This window comes from Gopherus flavomarginatus, chromosome 20 (assembly GCF_025201925.1).
Source record: "Gopherus flavomarginatus isolate rGopFla2 chromosome 20, rGopFla2.mat.asm, whole genome shotgun sequence".
Classification (NCBI taxonomy): domain Eukaryota; kingdom Metazoa; phylum Chordata; order Testudines; family Testudinidae; genus Gopherus; species Gopherus flavomarginatus.
In genome coordinates, this window is record NC_066636.1 from 8,469,706 (window position 1) to 8,486,908 (window position 17,203).

The 17,203-nt window shown below is 49.6% G+C and overlaps 1 protein-coding gene across 1 annotated transcript in view; it reads left to right on the forward strand.

Moving 5' to 3' along the window:
• LOC127037812 (zinc finger protein 333-like) overlaps nucleotides 1–17,203 on the forward strand; it is a 1,302,204-nt gene that overhangs the window by 1,110,759 nt on the left and 174,242 nt on the right. The window lies entirely within an intron of this gene.

The following is a 17,203-nucleotide window of genomic DNA, read 5'->3' on the forward strand; positions in this document are numbered from 1 at the left end:
TTTCCTGTCAGGGAACTCAGAAGGGCCTTAAGGAAAGCAGAATACAGCAGGAAATCTGCAGGGAAAAGCAAAAAAAATACATGTGCTGAGTGCGGGAAAAACTTCACTTACAGATCAGGCCTTTCTCAACATCAGAGAATCCACACAGGGGAGAGGCCCTGTGAATGCCATGAGTGCGGGAAAACTTTCAGTCGCAGCTCTTATATGCCCTTATTGGGCATCAGAGAATCCACACGAGCGAGAAGCCCCGCAAATGCCGTCAGCAGGCCTGCACAACTCATAAAGCGGTGATTTAGAGAAATCTCTGTATTAACTATCTCTATAAATCTTTATAACGTTGCATTGTGTTATTTTGTATTAAGTATCTTTCTGTATTAAGTATCTTTATGACATTGCATCCGGCATGATGTTATTGTGTAATTCATATGACTTGCATTGTGCCTCTCTATTTTCATACAACTTTGTATTAGATCCCTATGTAGAAAATTGGTAGAAAACTTTGTATCAAATGTTATAGCCCCTAAGGATAGTATAGTTAAAGTAAAAGAAAACATGTGCCTTTTTGCTAGAAGTAGAATAAGATTTTCTCCCGCACTCTGTAATCAATTGCTCTATTGACTGAATGAGGTGTGAATGAGTGAGGCTTGGAAGACACCCACCTCCAGACAGCTACAACAGTTGAAGAGGGAATGGGAGCCAGAGCAAAGGACAATACAACTCGTCAAGTGGGCCCAATAAAGAAGAGCAGACATATTGATGGCCTCAGGGATTAGAAGCAAGCACCTTCTTTAGAAAACACCCTCTTTGAGCAGCATTGGGACAACACCCAGAGAAAAGCAGCACAAAGACCAACGGATGCAGACCCAGATTTTGAATCTGGTCTAGATTTGCATAAGAGGGAAGCTGCTATAAATGCGAGGTGTCTTGCAGAAGGACCCCGGATCTCGTCTTGTCACCATCGGACCATCGATTTGGATCGGTAGAAGCCCGGCTCCACCCCTCCCCCATCTAACTCACCTGGCCAGTGCAGTTAAGGGGAGCAACTAGTTGGTAACAACAGCAAGATAGATGTGTTTGTCTGTGTGTGTGCGTGAATGCATGACTGTGATATATATCTCATGTGCATATCATAGAGTATTAATTGATACCTGTATTACTAATAAATGTGACATTTTGCCTTAATCCCCCTGAAAAGTTCCTGTACAGTACTTTGAGTACAACAGCGAGGGCCACAATACTCCAAAGAAAACAGCTGAGGACCGAAACCCACCGGTCCTGCGGAAACAACCCCCACTCAGGACCTCCCGGCCTGGCGGAAACACCCCGCCCAGCCCTGCAGAAACAAACCCTCCTTCCCCAGCGCCGCCCCACCAAAACAGCTGTGGGTCAAAAAGGAAGGTTGGTGGTGGGGAGGTGTTACTTGATGTTAAATCAACCAGGGACTCCCAGCCAAAGAGGTGGCTGGGAGCCCTCAGGGTCAAATTAAAGGGCCTGGGGCTCTGACGACTGGGGGAACCCGGAGCTTTTCAGGGCTAGGGCAGGGATTTAAAGGTCCCAGAGCTCCTGCTGCTGAGGGGAGCCTGAGCCCTTGAAATCCTAGCCTCACTCCATCCGCTGGAGCTGCCGCCGGGATTCAGAGGGCTCTGTGCTGCCTGCAGCCACAGGGATCCCTGAGCCCTTTAAATCTCAGCTGCTGCCGGGATTCAAAGGGCTCTGGGCTGCCCGTGGCGGTGGGGAGCCCTGAGACCTTTAAACCTGAGCTGCGGTCGGGAATCTCTGCAAGCAGCCCAGAGCCCTTTGAATCCCGGCCGTGGCTGGCAGGCCGGCTTTAGGAAGTGCGGGGCCCAATTTGAACATTTTTGGCGGGGCCCCGCAGGGATGATTGGGAAAAAAAAAGCCTTTCAGTTCTTAACAACCGGTTCCCTATAAAAAGTTCTGCCACAGTATGTATTTTTTTGTACCAGTAGGGTTACCATACGTCCGTATTTTCCTCCCGGATGGCGATTTAAGAACCAAAAAGCCTGACATGTCCGGGAAAGTACAGAAGTATGTTAACCCTACCTAAAGTTCTTTTTTGAAAAGATGGGTCTGACCAAGAAATGAGCTCTGCCACTCCCTTAGGGTGTGCTAGGGTGCACATGTGTGGGTCCCAGCAGCTCCCTGCCCATCTCATTGAAGCAGGTGTGCAGGGTTACTTCCCTGGGAACTGCAGGGCACCAGTGAACATGGGGCTGGGTTGGAGGTGGGGGAGGGGGAGGATGCGAGAGGTAGGGTCTGGCTGCAGGCTGGGCAAGGGGTGTGGGGCAGGCTGGAGACAGGAGGTGTGGGGTGGGCTGGCTGGCTTCAGGCAGGGCCACAGGGAGGGTGCAGCATGGGTTGGCAGGGCTGGAGACAAAGGAGTGCAGGACTGGCTGGCTTCAGGCAGCGGGTTGCGGCAGGGGTTGGCTGGAGACGGGTTGGTGCAGGGCTGAAGGCAAGCCAGGAGGTACGGGGTTGGCTGGAGACAGGGCAGGGGGTGCAGGGCTGGTGCGGGCAGGGCAGGCAGTATGGCAGGGGTTGGCTGGAGACAGGGCAGGGGGTGCAGGGCTGGTGCGGGCAGGGCAGGCAGTGTGGCAGGGGCTGGCTGGAGACAGGGAAAGGGGTGCAGGGCTGGCTGGAGACGGGTTGGTGCAGGGCTGAAGGCAAGGCAGGGGGTGTGGGGCTGGCTGGAGATGGGCAGGCTGCAGGCAGGAACTGGTGCAAGCAGGGCAGGAGGTGCAGGGCTGGTGCAGGCAGGGGGTGCAGCAGGGGCTGGCTGGGGACGGGCTGGCTGCAGGCAGGGCAGGGGGTGCAGGTCCAGGGGGTACAGCCCATCCTCTATGGTGAGTGCCGCCTCCTCCTCCTCCCTCTCCTCCTCCCCCCTCTCCCACTAGGGTAGCAGCAGCAGCCTGGGGCTTGGGGGCTATTTCAAAGGCCCGGGGCACCCCTGCTTCCACTGCCCCAGCTCTGTAAATAGCTGCGGGAACCCTGGGGAAGCGGCGGGGCTCCAGTGGCTATTTAAAGGGCCGGGGAGGTAGAAGCAATGGGAGTCCTGGACTTTTTAAATAGCCCCCAGAGCCCCGCAGCCATACCCCAGGGCTCCAGCAGCAGGGCTCTAGTGGCAATTTAAAGGGCCTGGGGTTCCAGCCCCTGCTGGGAGCCCCAGGCCTTTTAAATTGCCCCCTCGGGAAGCTGGGCCACCCTGGTACAGCGCACTGGCTTTTGCTGGTACTGGGGCTTGGGTGCGGGGTCCTCTTAGGAGCGAGGCCGATTCAAGGGAATTGGTTGAATTGGCCTAAAGCCAGCCCTGGTGGCTGGGATTTAAAGAGCTCTGAGCTCCCCGCCCGCCTGCCCAGAGCACTATAAATCCTGGCCAAGGCTGAGATTTAAAGAGCTCTGGGCTCCCTGCGGCTGCGGGCAGCTCAGAACCTTTTGAATCCCGGCCGCGGCTGAACTGTAAAGGTGTCTGGATTCCCCGCGGCTACGGGCAGCCCAGAGCCCTTTAATTCCCGGCTGCGGGACGCACAGTGAGACTGTATGTTGTGCAGGGCCGTATGTTGTGCAGGCCTGGCATGGAGGGGCAAAATAGGTAAGAAATTTCCGTGGCCTGTCACTAGCAAATAGTAGCCACCATGGATCCTGCTACATCTTAGCACTGTGGGAAGGAACCCTTCACAGAGACCATTTGTCTTGTGGTTTGGGATACTTCTCAAGACATGCTACACTCAGAGTAGCAAAGAATCCTGTGGCACCTTATAGACTAACAGACGTTTTGGAGCATATAAGGTGCCTTAGTCTATAAGGTGCCACAGGATTCTTTGCTGCTTTTACAGATCCAGACTAACACGGCTACCCTCTGATACTACACTCAGAGTGACCCCCTCATCCTGTGCCAGCTGGAGAAAAGAAAAGGGGCCAGCCAACTCTCCCACTACCAGCTGCGAACCACTGATCCCCAAACAGGGGGAGGCCTCTGGCTTTGATGTGTATTAAATATCAGGCTGGTCTCTTTTCTTTGGCAAATATCTAACAGAGCTAAAAGAGGGAACAAATGATTCTCAAAGGAGAGGGGAAAGACAATCACTGGGAAATTTAATCCCCTGCAACATCCAGAATGGAGAGCAACTCAGGGCAACAGGTTCCCCCGAAGGAAGAAGTTTTTGGGATTTAGAAACATAAGGAACAGCACAAAACTTGAGAGGATTTTTAATTGACATTTGATAATGACACAGAGGGAAACCTGAGCTTTCAGATCAGTGTTCAGAATGAAAGACAAAGGGTGGAAATCAGAGATTTTGGATCCATTTTGCAAATTATAGAGAGGAAAGTGGAAAATCAGAGGGATTTTATATCAGTTGTTGATAGGAGGTAAAATCTGAGTGTTTCACATGAATACTTGATAAATGAATAAAGAGGAAATGGGCATCATTTGCAAACATTTTGTGTTCAATAATCTGAGAAAAGGTGTAAATCTGAGATTTTCTTATTATTTTATAATTAGAGACAGGAAAATCTCAGGGCATATTCAATTGGAAATAGACAACTAGAGAGAAGTGGGGCAAATGTTTAGGTTATTTTATTTGAATCTTTGAGATTTGCAAAGAAATTTTGTCACAAACTACATATTTGATAACATGAGAGGAAAACACCAAGATCTGAGGGGAGAGAGTCACTTTCCTGTCAGGGCCCAGTACTCCCTCCCCCACCCCCTCCGGGGTCTCTCACTCACTGGGGGCTCCAGGCGGGGCTGGTGCGGTCAGAGCCTGGGGCTGCCTAGGGGGCAGGTCCCAGCTGGAGAAAGCCCCCGCCCCCCCCGGCCAAGATAGGAATGTGCTACTGGTAGCAGCCTGGGGCTGGACCCTCTCTATGGGGGACACTTGCTCCCCCCTCCCCTTCCTGGCCCTTCCCACGCCCTGTTGCCAGCAGAGAGTGGCCCCCCCAGCCCAGCCCAGAGGTGTCCCTGTCTCAGGCCCCCCCCCAGCCTCTGCCCATTAACCCTCTGCCCAGTTCAGAAATCACTCGGGGGAACCATTTCCAACCTACACAAGGACAAATCACTGCAGGTGAAAATGGGGGGAAACATCCCAAACCTGAGATCTGAACTGGCCATTGGCAAAGGGGAGAGAAAATGGGGCACAATGGGGGGAGGGGAACAGGGAACCTCTCAGGGGTTTGAGGGAAGGGGGTGTCACACTGGATGTTGCTTGTTGCTCTCTAGGGAGAAAGAGGGCAGGACAGGAGAGGAGGGGGGTCTCCACGGAGGGAGCAGTGGTAATTCTGAGGGGATCTCACCCCCCCCTTTTTCTCCCCGCTCCTCAGGGGTCACCTGCTCTTCTCCCCTCGCCCCCCGGCCATGTCCCGGCTGCACAGACATTTTCCATCCATCCCTTTCCCAGGTCTCCCCCCTCCGCAGCCCCCGCCCGACCCCACGCAGGGGCTGCTAGGTGTAATGCATGTTCAGTAGGGATTTCTCCCCTACTAATGCTGGGGTGTCCTTCTCCTATAGGTTAGTCTACTAATGATCTCATCTTGGTGCCATGTGTGTCAGTTCATTGCCATGGCACTCGTCTGCTCAGACATCTGAGGATGCCCTATAGAAAAGCTCCTTGAGTGGGGTGATCCACAGGGAGTAGCTCAAAGCTCCAAAGTGCCTGCCCAGGGGCAGGACATTGGCACAGCAAGGGAGGGGTGTGGCAGTGACATCACAAAGGCCTTTTGCAGGACCTCACACTATTGGTCAAAGACTATTGGTGAGCAGGTGGTGACCTCACAGAGAGATCCTGACATCAGTCAGGGGCCAGTGGCTAGGGAAACCTCAGAGACCCCTGTGGCTTTGCTTCAGCAAGTCTCCTTCTCCAGGTCTCTGTCTGAGGACTAAGAGAGTATTCGGGTTCACGGACGTGAGCGCCAGGAGGAACCTCTTTCCAGTTTTCTCCTTCCCTTGTAGTGATTTTACTAGAAAACAGCCGTCCCTGTTTAGAAGGTAAGAGCCTCCTGGAGGTGTGAAACCTGTTCAGTCTGATCCATCTGGTGAGAGTTGAATTCTAGGCATGGAAAACATGAGCTTAAGGAGGCAGAATTTTATTCCGCACCTGGGATTTTGTCCCTTAGAATCATGGGGACATTAGGGTTTGTCCTTTGTGTTTCACCTTTTCCGCCATCCACCTGTCCCTCCCTCCTTTCTCTTCATCTCTTCTTTTGTCCTTTCTCCTGTTCCCCTCCCAACACCAGGACGAGTGTGTGCGTGTGTGTTGCGGGGGAGTGCTCTGCAGCTCTCACTGTGGGTGGTCCATCCAAAAATGTGAGGCTGAAATGGTGCTCGGGCAGTCAGGGCTGGATTAACCTTTTGTTGGCCCTGGCACCAAACATATTTGTGGGCCCCAGTGTAGTCACTGTGGGCTCCGAGTGTGGGCCTGGTGGGGCAGTGCCATTGGTGCCTTCGTATACCCGGTACTGAACCTCAGAGACATTTTTCATTTTGATCACACACCTCTCCATGACTATATGCATTGCCATACACAGCTCCCTCAGCCCGCGGGTTTTCTTATTGAGCTGTACACCCATGTGGGTTTACCAGTGTCCACAGTGAGCAGAACTTTCATAGTGACCAAGGAAACTCCCCACAGATTTATCTCTTTCCTCATTCAGACCTTCTCTAGCCATGTCTCCAGTACCCCCCCATGTCACCAGTCACTGCATGTGGTCCTAGTCTCAGCTCAAAGTCCTAAAGCCAGCAGATACCTGATCAGTTCTGACAGATCCCTCCCTCAGCCCCCATCCTGCCATGTGAGCAAGCCACCTGCAAACACCATTTCCCCAAAGTGAGGACTTAGCCCTTGGGAATCTGAAGACACCAGCGTCTCTCCCTCTGCTCCCATCTACATGCTAGTCTGCTACCTGGTCACCACCACCTCTCCCCATACATGTTTCCTTTCTACTTTGGACATGCTCCCAACCAGCTGGAAGCTCCCTCTGCAAGCCTGACCTGCTCCCGCCTTCCCTGCTCCCCCGACATTCTTTTCCTACTGGTGACCTCTGTTCCTTGAGGTTAACTCCAGTGTCTTTAGGTGCTCTAGCTTAATGGCCCCAGGAGTCATAGAGCCACTTGTAGCTTCTCTAGCTACAGCCATGGGGCAACTGCCAGAGGCCAGCCTTAGACAGCTGCAGCTACTAGCCGCAGGAGCGGAGGCAATGCCAAGGCTGAGCATGCTTGAACCTTGCAAGGGCAGCACTAGGGACTCTAAATCCTCAGCACTGGCCCTAGGCAGCTGCAGACTCTGGAGTTAGGCACTTTCCTCCTCTAGGTTCCTGCATGGTTACAGAACTGCAGTAAAGTGGAACAATTTTCAGCTTCTGTGATTGGAAGATGTCTGGATCCATCTAATAAGACTGTCCTACATAAATGAGGAAAGTTGAGGTGCCTTTATTATTCTTTTGTTCCATTCTTTGTTTCTATGGGGAATTTGCCAGTGCAATATCACTGTCTTCCTTTTAAACAAACAAAACTAAAAAAAAAAAGTGTAATGGCTGTTGAAAATAGCAATTCCAGCCCTCGTTAGCACTGGGAAGACCCAACGTTTGTTGCTCAATTTTCTCCTACTTTTTCTACAGTAAATGACAGTGGATCAGCATATTTGATTTGGGAGAAATGAAGTAACAGCTGCCCAAATTGAGCTTGAGCACTCTTGATTTTGAGGTGTTCAGATCTGGAAGGCAGGGGCTAGATTCCCTTTCTGAATATTAGATACATCTGGAAAGGAAAAGTCAATTTCTATTTTCATGGCTCAGAAGTGGAAATCCTCCTGTCCTGTATCTGAAGCTGTCCAGGTCCAGTAGAGCCTCCCCTTCCTTACTTACCCTTTTACCTTCTGGTGGGATCCACATACCTCCCTTTGCCCAGCTTCAGATAGAGAGGGGCCCTGTCCAGTTAGTCCACCCAGTTCCATCTTTGGGGGCTGCCAGGTGAGGTCACACCAGCACCCCTAAGCCCGTCTGGGGAAGTCTTCTGAGGGTGCTACCTGGGCCAAAGCCTTCTACTCCTTGGTCACACCTCTTCCCTATTCACAGGTGGCACCCGCTTCTAGCAGCCAGCCCCCCAGCCACAGCAAGCTGCAGCGCATGGAGTCTCACAGCTTCCCCCCTCCCTTTCCTGTTGATAGCAGCCCAGGGAATGCTGGGAAATGTTCCTTCTCTGCTCCAAGGCAGGGAGCTGGCCAAGGAAGTACAGCTCCCAGGGCCCTGTGGGGTCTCAGCTCCCCTACTGAATCCAGGCTGCTCTGAGGCTCCCTTTCTGCAGAGGGGAGGAAGTTACTGTTATAGGTCCCTTCAGAGCTTGGGCCTAGCACTATGGCACCATGTCAAATCCAGTACTGCTCCCAATTCTATCCAGCTCTGCTGCTGGCAGGATCCCTTCCCATTCTTTTTGTTTCCTGTCTCCCCTCCAAGGAAAAGCTCTGCATTGTTCCTGTGTGGGGAATTGAATCCAGGCTGCCTAGGTGAAAGCCAAGAATCCTAACCACTAGACCACATGGGACTTCTATAACACATTTACATGTTCATATTCAATAACACAATTAAACGTAGCCATTCAAAGTAGCCATTTAAAAGAAGACATTCAAAAAACTTCGAAAACAGACTTCAAAGAGAAATTGCAGAGTTACAACTGATCTGCAAACTTAACACCATTAATTTGAGCTTGAAGAGGGACTGGGGGTGACTGGCTCACTACAAAAGCAATTTTCCCTCTCTTGGTAATGACACCTCCCTGTCAATTACTTGGAGAGAGCCACATCCACCCTGACTGAATTAGCCTTCAACACTGGTTCTCCCCTTGTATGGTAACTCCCTTTACATCATGTTCCAATATATATTTATGCCTCTATCTGCAATTTTCACTCCATGCATCTGAAGAAGAGGACTTTTTACCCACGAATGCTTGTGTCCAAATAAATCTGTTAGTTCTTAAGGCGTTACCGGACTCCTCATTGTTTTTGTGAAATAAAAGCAAAATGCACTCTAAGCTGATCTTAACCCTTTCAATGCCCTTACAAACTTAGATGCTTCTCACCACAAGCCGGCTGGTGGCTTTTCAGCCAGGCTCTCCCCTTTCGTCAGCGCTTCAGTTGCTTGGTGTGGGGGTGTCTGTAGATGTAGGTGGACGAAAGAGACAAAGCATGGCAAATATCTCTGCTTTTATCATGTCCTTTCTTCCCTCTTGGCTTTGCTCCCCCTTCAGAGTCAGGTGAGCATCACTGCGTCTCTCCAAGCAAGTCTGAGCAATTCCCCTGGGGTGTCCTCTTGCAGGTAAGTGATTGCACTGTAGCTCCCTTGCTGAACAATGGCTGTTGATGGGTTGTTTGACACCCTGTCCGGGTGTTGGTTACTTTCCTTGCTGTTGTCACTGGGGAGCTAATATTTGGCTGACTCCCCCACCTTACAGCATAGTGACAACCACACTGCACAATTCTCATAACTTCATATGCATGAATGGTAAACATCTATGGGTAGAGAAATGACTTTCAGCAGATCATATCCTTTCCCCTGATGCCTTACAAGGCATGCTCTGTATATAAGATCACGATTATATGAAAATGAGGAATATGGGGGTTACAGCACGCTCCCCCAAAGGTACAGAATGTCACACTGAGATTCTATTTTCATTTGTTATGTAACAGCATTAAAGAGATCCAATGACTGGCCAATGGCATTTTCAAGTGCTAAAATACCAAGTGCTGTTGGTCTCTCATTGGCCATCAGCGACTGAAGATACGGTTTAATGAGCCAGAGCTTCAAGGCGAGGGTGGCTCTGTCCACTGCCTTCCGTTGCACTGCTGGGCACCAAGTCCCTGGCGGTCAATATGTGAAACTGGGAGAAGAGAGTGGGGTGGCAAGCGGTGGTAGAACTTTTGCCACCAGGGTCTAGCTGTCTAACTTCCTCTTCGTACTGCTGGGCCCCCGTTGCCTTCAGGTAGCACAGGAACTAAGGCAGGAATAGGGTGAGGAAGCTAGTAAAGCCGAGCAAGGAAGGCAAAAGTTAATCTTATCTTCATGGGCAGCTCGCAATGACGTCCTTTTTCTGTGCCACAGCTGACAACAACATCCCAGACAGAAAATTAACAGGCCAAAAAGAAACCTAGCAGCTGCTGAAACAGTTCAGTTGGGAGCGTGCTAGACTAACAGGCTCTTCTATCCTCCTTTATGCACTGGCGGGATGTTTTCTGAGAGTGTAGCAGTTCCTTTAACTGCCACGAGTCCCCCATTTCAGGCTATGCAGCAGGAAAAGACAGCATGGGCTTCTGCACCGAGTTGGCCCACCCGACCTTTCATTCTTCTCTTGCTCTTTGTCAGCAAGGAGAAGAAAAAGAAGCTCTCCCTCAAGCTGGAGTCACACGGGCGAGGTAAGGACGACTTCCTGAGTGCTGGCTCCAGTCCTCTGCTCTGCCAGCTGACCTATCGAAGGGCTACCACCACATTCTCTAGATTTGTCCATCGGTCTGTGCCAGAGTGAGCAACAGCCAAGCAGGTGGAGTTTCTGTAGTGTAGTGGTTATCACATTTGCCTAACATGCAAAAGGTCCCTTGTTCAAAACCAGGCAGAAACATGCTGGCTTCCTTTTCACAGATCCTCTTGTTGTTCAGAAAGGCCACTCCTCCTATTGGCCTGTCCTTGGGATAACTCCAACCCCTGCATGACAGAGGATGCTGACAGCAGTGAAGAAAGCACCTTGGTGTCAGGCTGGAGAACATAGAGTAGTTAGGCCAGTCACCATTTGGAGGCTTGTGGCTTGGCCACCTCTGCTGTTGGAGGTTGGCCTATAGAGGCTGTCACTTCCTGCTGGGCTCCTTTGTGTGACTGGCCAAAGGAAAAAGTGAGGCAGGAATGGGGCAATAGAGGAAAGTTGAGCTGAGGAAGGCAGGGAAGAATCTGTGTGGCTAAGTGGGGTTAGTAGAGCACCACTCTTCATTCTGCAAAGCCTGGGGAGGTGTGATTGGCTGCTGGGAGGCAGAATCCTGTGCCTGCCTCTTGGCTTCCCAGGAGTGGCTACTTGCAGCCCAGGAGAAGAAGGGGGGTTCTGGGTGAAAGGAAAACAAGCAAAGCTGAGTCCAAGGGGAGAATGGCGGCTCCTTTATGGCCAACCTGGGGGCGTGACTGATGGTTTTAGAGGTGGAGGCTGGGCTGGCTGTGAGCAACTGGGATCCAGGAAACCCCCACCTGCCCTTCTGAGGGCTGAACCCATGGAGGTGCAGTTGGCTGCTGGGAGAGAGACCCCTGTGGCTGCCTATTGGCATCCCAGGGATGGCTACTTGCAGCCCAGGAGAAGAGGGGTTCTGGGGGGAAGGAAAAGCAGCAATGGTGAGGCTGAGTGGGCTCCTTTCTGGCCGAGATGGTGGGCTGTGGTGAGTCTGGGAGTTGCTTGTAAGCCATAAGTGGACGTAGTGCAGTGAAAACTGCTGCTCCATTCTGGCCAACCTGGGGGCACCATGGATGACTTGGGAGTGGGGGCAGGGCGCTGCCTGTGAGCAAATGGGATCCCGGAAGCCCCAGCCTGCCCCTCCAGGGGCCGAGTCTTCTTCTCTCCTGCCATGGGGAGCCCGACCTTAAGCCTGCCCAGCATGTGCAGCAGCTCGAGCATTAAGCCTTCCTGTGTGCATAACTGAACTACGCCCTAGTGTAATAAGGTGTAAAGTTTAGAATGTGAATTTATCTTTAATTTCCATGGTAATTTACTTTGATCTTTTATTCTTACCACTTATAATCCTTAAAACTCCATCTTTCTGTAGTTAATAAATCTGTTTTATGCTGTACTTAAACTGGTGTATTTTGCTTGAAGTTCTTGGGAAATCTCAGCTCCATTACAAGGCTGGTTCATGTACTATTCACAGTGAGGGAGGGGTGGACCCTGTGTAATAAACTCACACTGATCAGGCTTCTGATTATGGCAAGATGGTATGATCCAGGGGTGCAAGGCTGCAGAGCTGTGGGGGGGCGACTCTCTATCATTAGTGTTATGAGTGGCTGCAGAAGCATTCATGTAATTCAGTTGGCTGTGTCCCTATCTACGGATGTCTGTGTAAGTGCAATATCTGCCAGAGATTCACAGCTTGTCTCAGCATCACATGTGTGAGAGGGAGTCCAGGTGGTGGGACAAAGGGCTCAGTGGTCCCACTGTTCAGGTTGCATCCCATAGATCCCATCACAGACTTTCAACAACCACAGCGGATGCTCACTGAGACAGAGAGAGAGATGCCAAAATAGTGATCTCCAGTGCCTGCAGACATCAAACTATCAGGAATTCTGTGCACAGAGAAGACCCTGCTAGTGGAAAATAACTTTGAAAAAGACCCTTCTGTCCCCAGCTGTGGTCGTACAGTGCTCAGTGCTCTGCGTTGTGGCCTCAAGAGCCATGGATGCAAGTTGAGTTACGATGACCTTTTCCTTGTCTCCACGTTTCTTAGGTGCCTCCTTCCAACACTTGTCAGAAAAAATGACCGGTTTCTTTTGGAAGCATTTGCATTGCAAGGCAGAGGCAGTCTTCTCTGCTTCTTCAAAAGATTGACCAAAAAGTGGGAGGAGCGGACACATTTGGCAAGGCACCACCACTGGGTTCTGCATCTCTAACCTCCACTTTACCTGGCAAGTGCCTCTGGGACTTTTCTCCCAGCTGCTCCATTTTTCATCAGTGACAATCAAAAGGAAGACGACATGACATCTGTGTGTGGACATCCCCAGCGAATCACAAGGACGTGTGGTGCAGGCTTTTATGTTGCAGCAATTGCAGTCAAAGCAACCACCATGCCAATGCCAGTCACAGCAGCCTTTTCATCAACTCCAGGCTTGTGATTTGATTCTTTCCAACGTTTCTCTCCAAAGAAGCCTTTTCCTTAGCAAGTAATGACTTGGATACCAAGGGAGCTCTCTTCTGTTTCCTAGAAAGACACAGGAAAATGTGAGCAGAGGAGACAAAACCCATAAAACAAGGCACCACTGGGTGTTGAACCCAGGATCTCCTATTTATTCGGCAGGTGCTTTAGCCAGCTAAACCAAGGTGCCTGCCTTGATAAAGTACTTGCAACTGTTCCCTTTGATGGTCCAGGACAACACCTGCAAATTCCAAACTACAGACATTCCCCATTTCCCTCAAGACTTGCAAAGAAGAACTGGCAGGCCAAGCCAGGATCTCCTGGTTACTAGGAAGACACTTGCTCTTCCCAAAGATCACTATCTAGAGACCTTTAAACAGCGTCTGTAGATGTTCACTGACAAAGAGATGCCAAAATAGAGTTCTCCACTGCCTGCAGCCATCACACTACCAGGAGTTCTGCTCATAGAGAGGCCCCTGCTGTTGGAAAAGGTTTTGGTAGAGACTCTTCTGACGCCAACGTGTGGTCAAATACTGTTTAGCACTTTGTGTTGTGACTTCAGCATCCACAGATGCCAGTTGAGTTGGGGGACATTTTTCCTGTCTCCACATTTGTCTAATGGCTCCTTTCAACACTTGCCACCAAAAAGACTTGTTTCTTTTGCAAGCAATGTACAGCTAGGCAAAGGCAGTCTTCTCCATTTCCTCAGAAGATCACCAAGCTGTGGGGAAAGAAGACACATTCAGCCAAGCTGGATGCTGAATCTCCTCTTTATTCAGCAGGTGTCTGTGAAGGACATAAATCTCCACCGTGTAGAGGGCAAGAATAGGAGTTTATTACACACAGCACTGGCAGAGTGTCACCTTGCTTATTAGGCTCAGAGACTCTCTAAATTGATTAAAATAGAATATATAGATTTTCCATGGGTGGGGGAAAGTGACGGGGTAGGGAGTTCCGAACTCTGGGATAGGTTTTGCTGCAAGACATGATAAGCACAGTAGCCAAAGGTTAACAGGTTACATAATGTCTCCACCCATGGTCTCAAGTTAGCAAGTTAACATTTCATGAATACTTTGATAAAATGTTATTAGTATAAAATATCTATGGTGAATTCTGATTTGAGGTCCATAGGAAAGGTGCAACTCCTTTGATTGTCCTCCAGGTACATTCCTAGGGGTTAAAGCAAAGAAACAGTGAAAGTATATGGCAATAAAGATTGTTTTCTGTGTGTCTTAAGGCAAGGCATTGGTCCCTGGGAAGGGAGGTGGAAGGATGCCATATCTTATAGACTCATAGACTCAAGGACTGGAAAGGACCTCGAGAGGTCATCGAGTCCAGTCCCCTGCCCTCATGGCAGGACCAAATACTGCCTAGACCATCCCTAATAGATATTTATCTAACCTACTCTTAAATATCTCCAGAGATGGAGATTCCACAACTTCCCTAGGCAATCTCTTCCAGTGTTTAACTACCCTGACAGTTAGGAACTTTTTCCTAATGTCCAACCTAAATCTCCCTTGCTGCAGTTTAAGCCCATTGCTTCTTGTTCTATCATTGGAGGCTAAGGTGAACAAGTTTTCTCCCTCCTCCTGATGACACCCTTTTAGATACCTTATACTGACATCTGCCAACTTTTCATAAACTCAAGGTTGGATCTCTGGGAAGAATGTCTCCCTACAGAAGAGACTTACACAATAGGAACAGGGATTCTTTGTTCAATCTGCAGCTTTGAATAAGACACAATCATTTAGTTCTTAGCTCCAACACCTGGCAATTTGCTGACCAAGCTTATCTTAGCATGCAAGGCTTTCTTTTTACCCAGCTTTCTTTTAGCTGGTCACTATTTGCTAGGCTTCTCGTCCCTTGACCCTACTCTGGACTTTGGGTCTGGAAAAGAGCTGGCACAATCCATAGAGCAGGTTGTTATATAAAATGCACATGAACTTTAACCCTTCACATACAGTAATGGCAAAGTTCTTGGTTCAGGCTTGTAGCAGTGATGGAATAAACTGCAGGTTCAAATCAAGTCTCTGGAGTCCATCCACAGCTGGGATGGGTCATTCAGTCCTTTGTACAGAGCTTTAGTTTGTAGCAAAATCCCTTCAGAGGTACAAAGCAGGATTGGAGACGAGGCATCAGCCTTTTAGTCTCTTGCCATGTGGTCTTTGCTTTCTTTGTCCCAAGGACACTCTATCCAGCACTTGGCATAGAAAAACCTTGGAGTTCTGTCCATAGGCAGGTCCCTGCATACCTTGCTGAGTCACAAGGCGTATCTGCCTTCTCTCAATGGGTCAATTGTATAGCTGATGGTCCTTAATGGGCCATCAGGCAGGCTAGGCAGAACTGAAACCAACTTGTCTGGCTGGGGTGTTCCCCGGAAGCAGAGCACAAGTTTGAAATAGGGACAGCGTAGAGCCAATATTCATGACGTCATCTACAAAAATGATACACATCTAAAGATAGCATCATTATAATCAACCAATCAGAACCTCTCCATAGACCCCTTACACAACAACCTTTCTACAATTTTGGTTACAAATATAGAACAGTGGCTGCAACAGTGATCTATACAGTTAAAGATTATGTCAATAACGCCACAGGAGGTGACACGGTGTCAGTGAGACTGATACTGGAATACTGCCTCCAGTTTTGGTGTCCTCATTTGAAACAGATGTTGTGAAATTGGAGCCACCAAATGTTCTGAGGGCTGGAGAAAAATGCCTTCTAGTGAGCTATTGAAAGAGCTCAACCTTTTTAGCTTCTCAAAAGAAGATTGAAAGGTGATTTCATTGAAGTGTTGAAGTGCTTTAATGGAGAAAAAAGATTGGGTGTTAAAGGGCTCTTTAATCGAGCAGAGAAAGACATAACAAGACCCAATGATTGGAAGGTGAAAAGAGACAAATTCATGTTACAATTAAGCCCCAAATAGTCAACAGTGAGGATGATTCACCACAGGAACAAGCTACCAAGGAAAGTGGTGGATTCAGCATCTCCTGATGTCAGTCAATGAAGACTAGATGCCTTTCTGGAATGGGTTTGCCCCAAAAGTAGCTCTTGTGTCATACAGAAGGCCTGTGATATGCAGGGGGTCAGATCAGATGCACTACTGGTCTCTTTTGGCCATAAAGTCGACTAATTTCTGAAAAACTGAGTGTAGCATTGGGAGCAGCGTCTGATGTTTTCCTGTCTAGCCGGCTTGCTGCCTAGAACGAACGCTCCTTGAGTGAGGTGATCCACAGGGAGTAGCTCAAACCTCCAAAGTGCCTGGCCAGGGGCAGGACATTGGCACAGCAAGGGAGGAGGGTGACAGTGACATCACAAAGGCCTTTTGCAGGACCTCAGACTATTGGTCAAAGGTGGTGGGGAGGTGGTGACCTCACAGAGAGATGCTGACATCAGACAGGCAAGACAGGGGCGAGGGACCAGGGAAACCTCAGAGACCCCTGTGGCTTTGCTTCAGCAAGTCTCCTTCTCCAGGTCTCTGTTTGAGGACTGAGTTATTATTCGGGTTCACAGACATGAGCGCCAGGAGGAACCTCTTTCAAGTTTTCTCGTTCCCTTGTAGTGATTTTACTAGAAAACAGCCGTCCCTGTTTAGAAGGTAAGAGCCTCCTCAAGGTTTGAAACCTGTTCAGTCTGATCCATCTGGTGACAGTTGAATTCTAGGCATGGAAAACACGAGCTTTAGGAGGCAGAATTTTATTCCACACCTGGGATTTTGTCCCTTAGAATCACTGGGGACACTAGAGTTTGTCCTTTTTGTTTCACCTTTTCCTCCATCCCTCCCTCCCTCCTTTCTCTTCGTCTCTTGCTTTTCTCCTTTCTCCTGTTCCCCTCCCACAGCAGGAGAGGGGTGTGTGTGTGTGTGTGTGTGTGTGTGTGTGTGTGTGTGTGACTAACAGACATTTTGGAGCATGAGCTTTAGTGGGTGAATACCCACTTCGTCAGATGCATGTAGTGGAAATTTCCAGGGGCAGGTATATATATGCAGGCAAGCTAGAGATAATGAGGTAGTTTAATCAGGGAGAATGAGGCGCTGTTCTAGCAGTTGAGGTGTGAAAACCAAGGGAGGAGAATCTGGTTCTGTAATTGGCAAGCCATTCACAGTCTTTGTTTAATCCTGAGCTGATAGTGTCATATTTGCAGATGAACTGAAGCTCAGCAGTTTCTCTTTGAAGTCTGGTCCTGAAGTGTTTTTGCTGCAGGATGGCCACCTTAAGGTCTGCTATAGTGTGGCCAGGGAGGTTGAAGTGTTCTCCTACAGGTTTTTGTATACTACCATTCCTTATATCTGATTTGTGTCCGCTTATCCTTTTCCGTAGCGA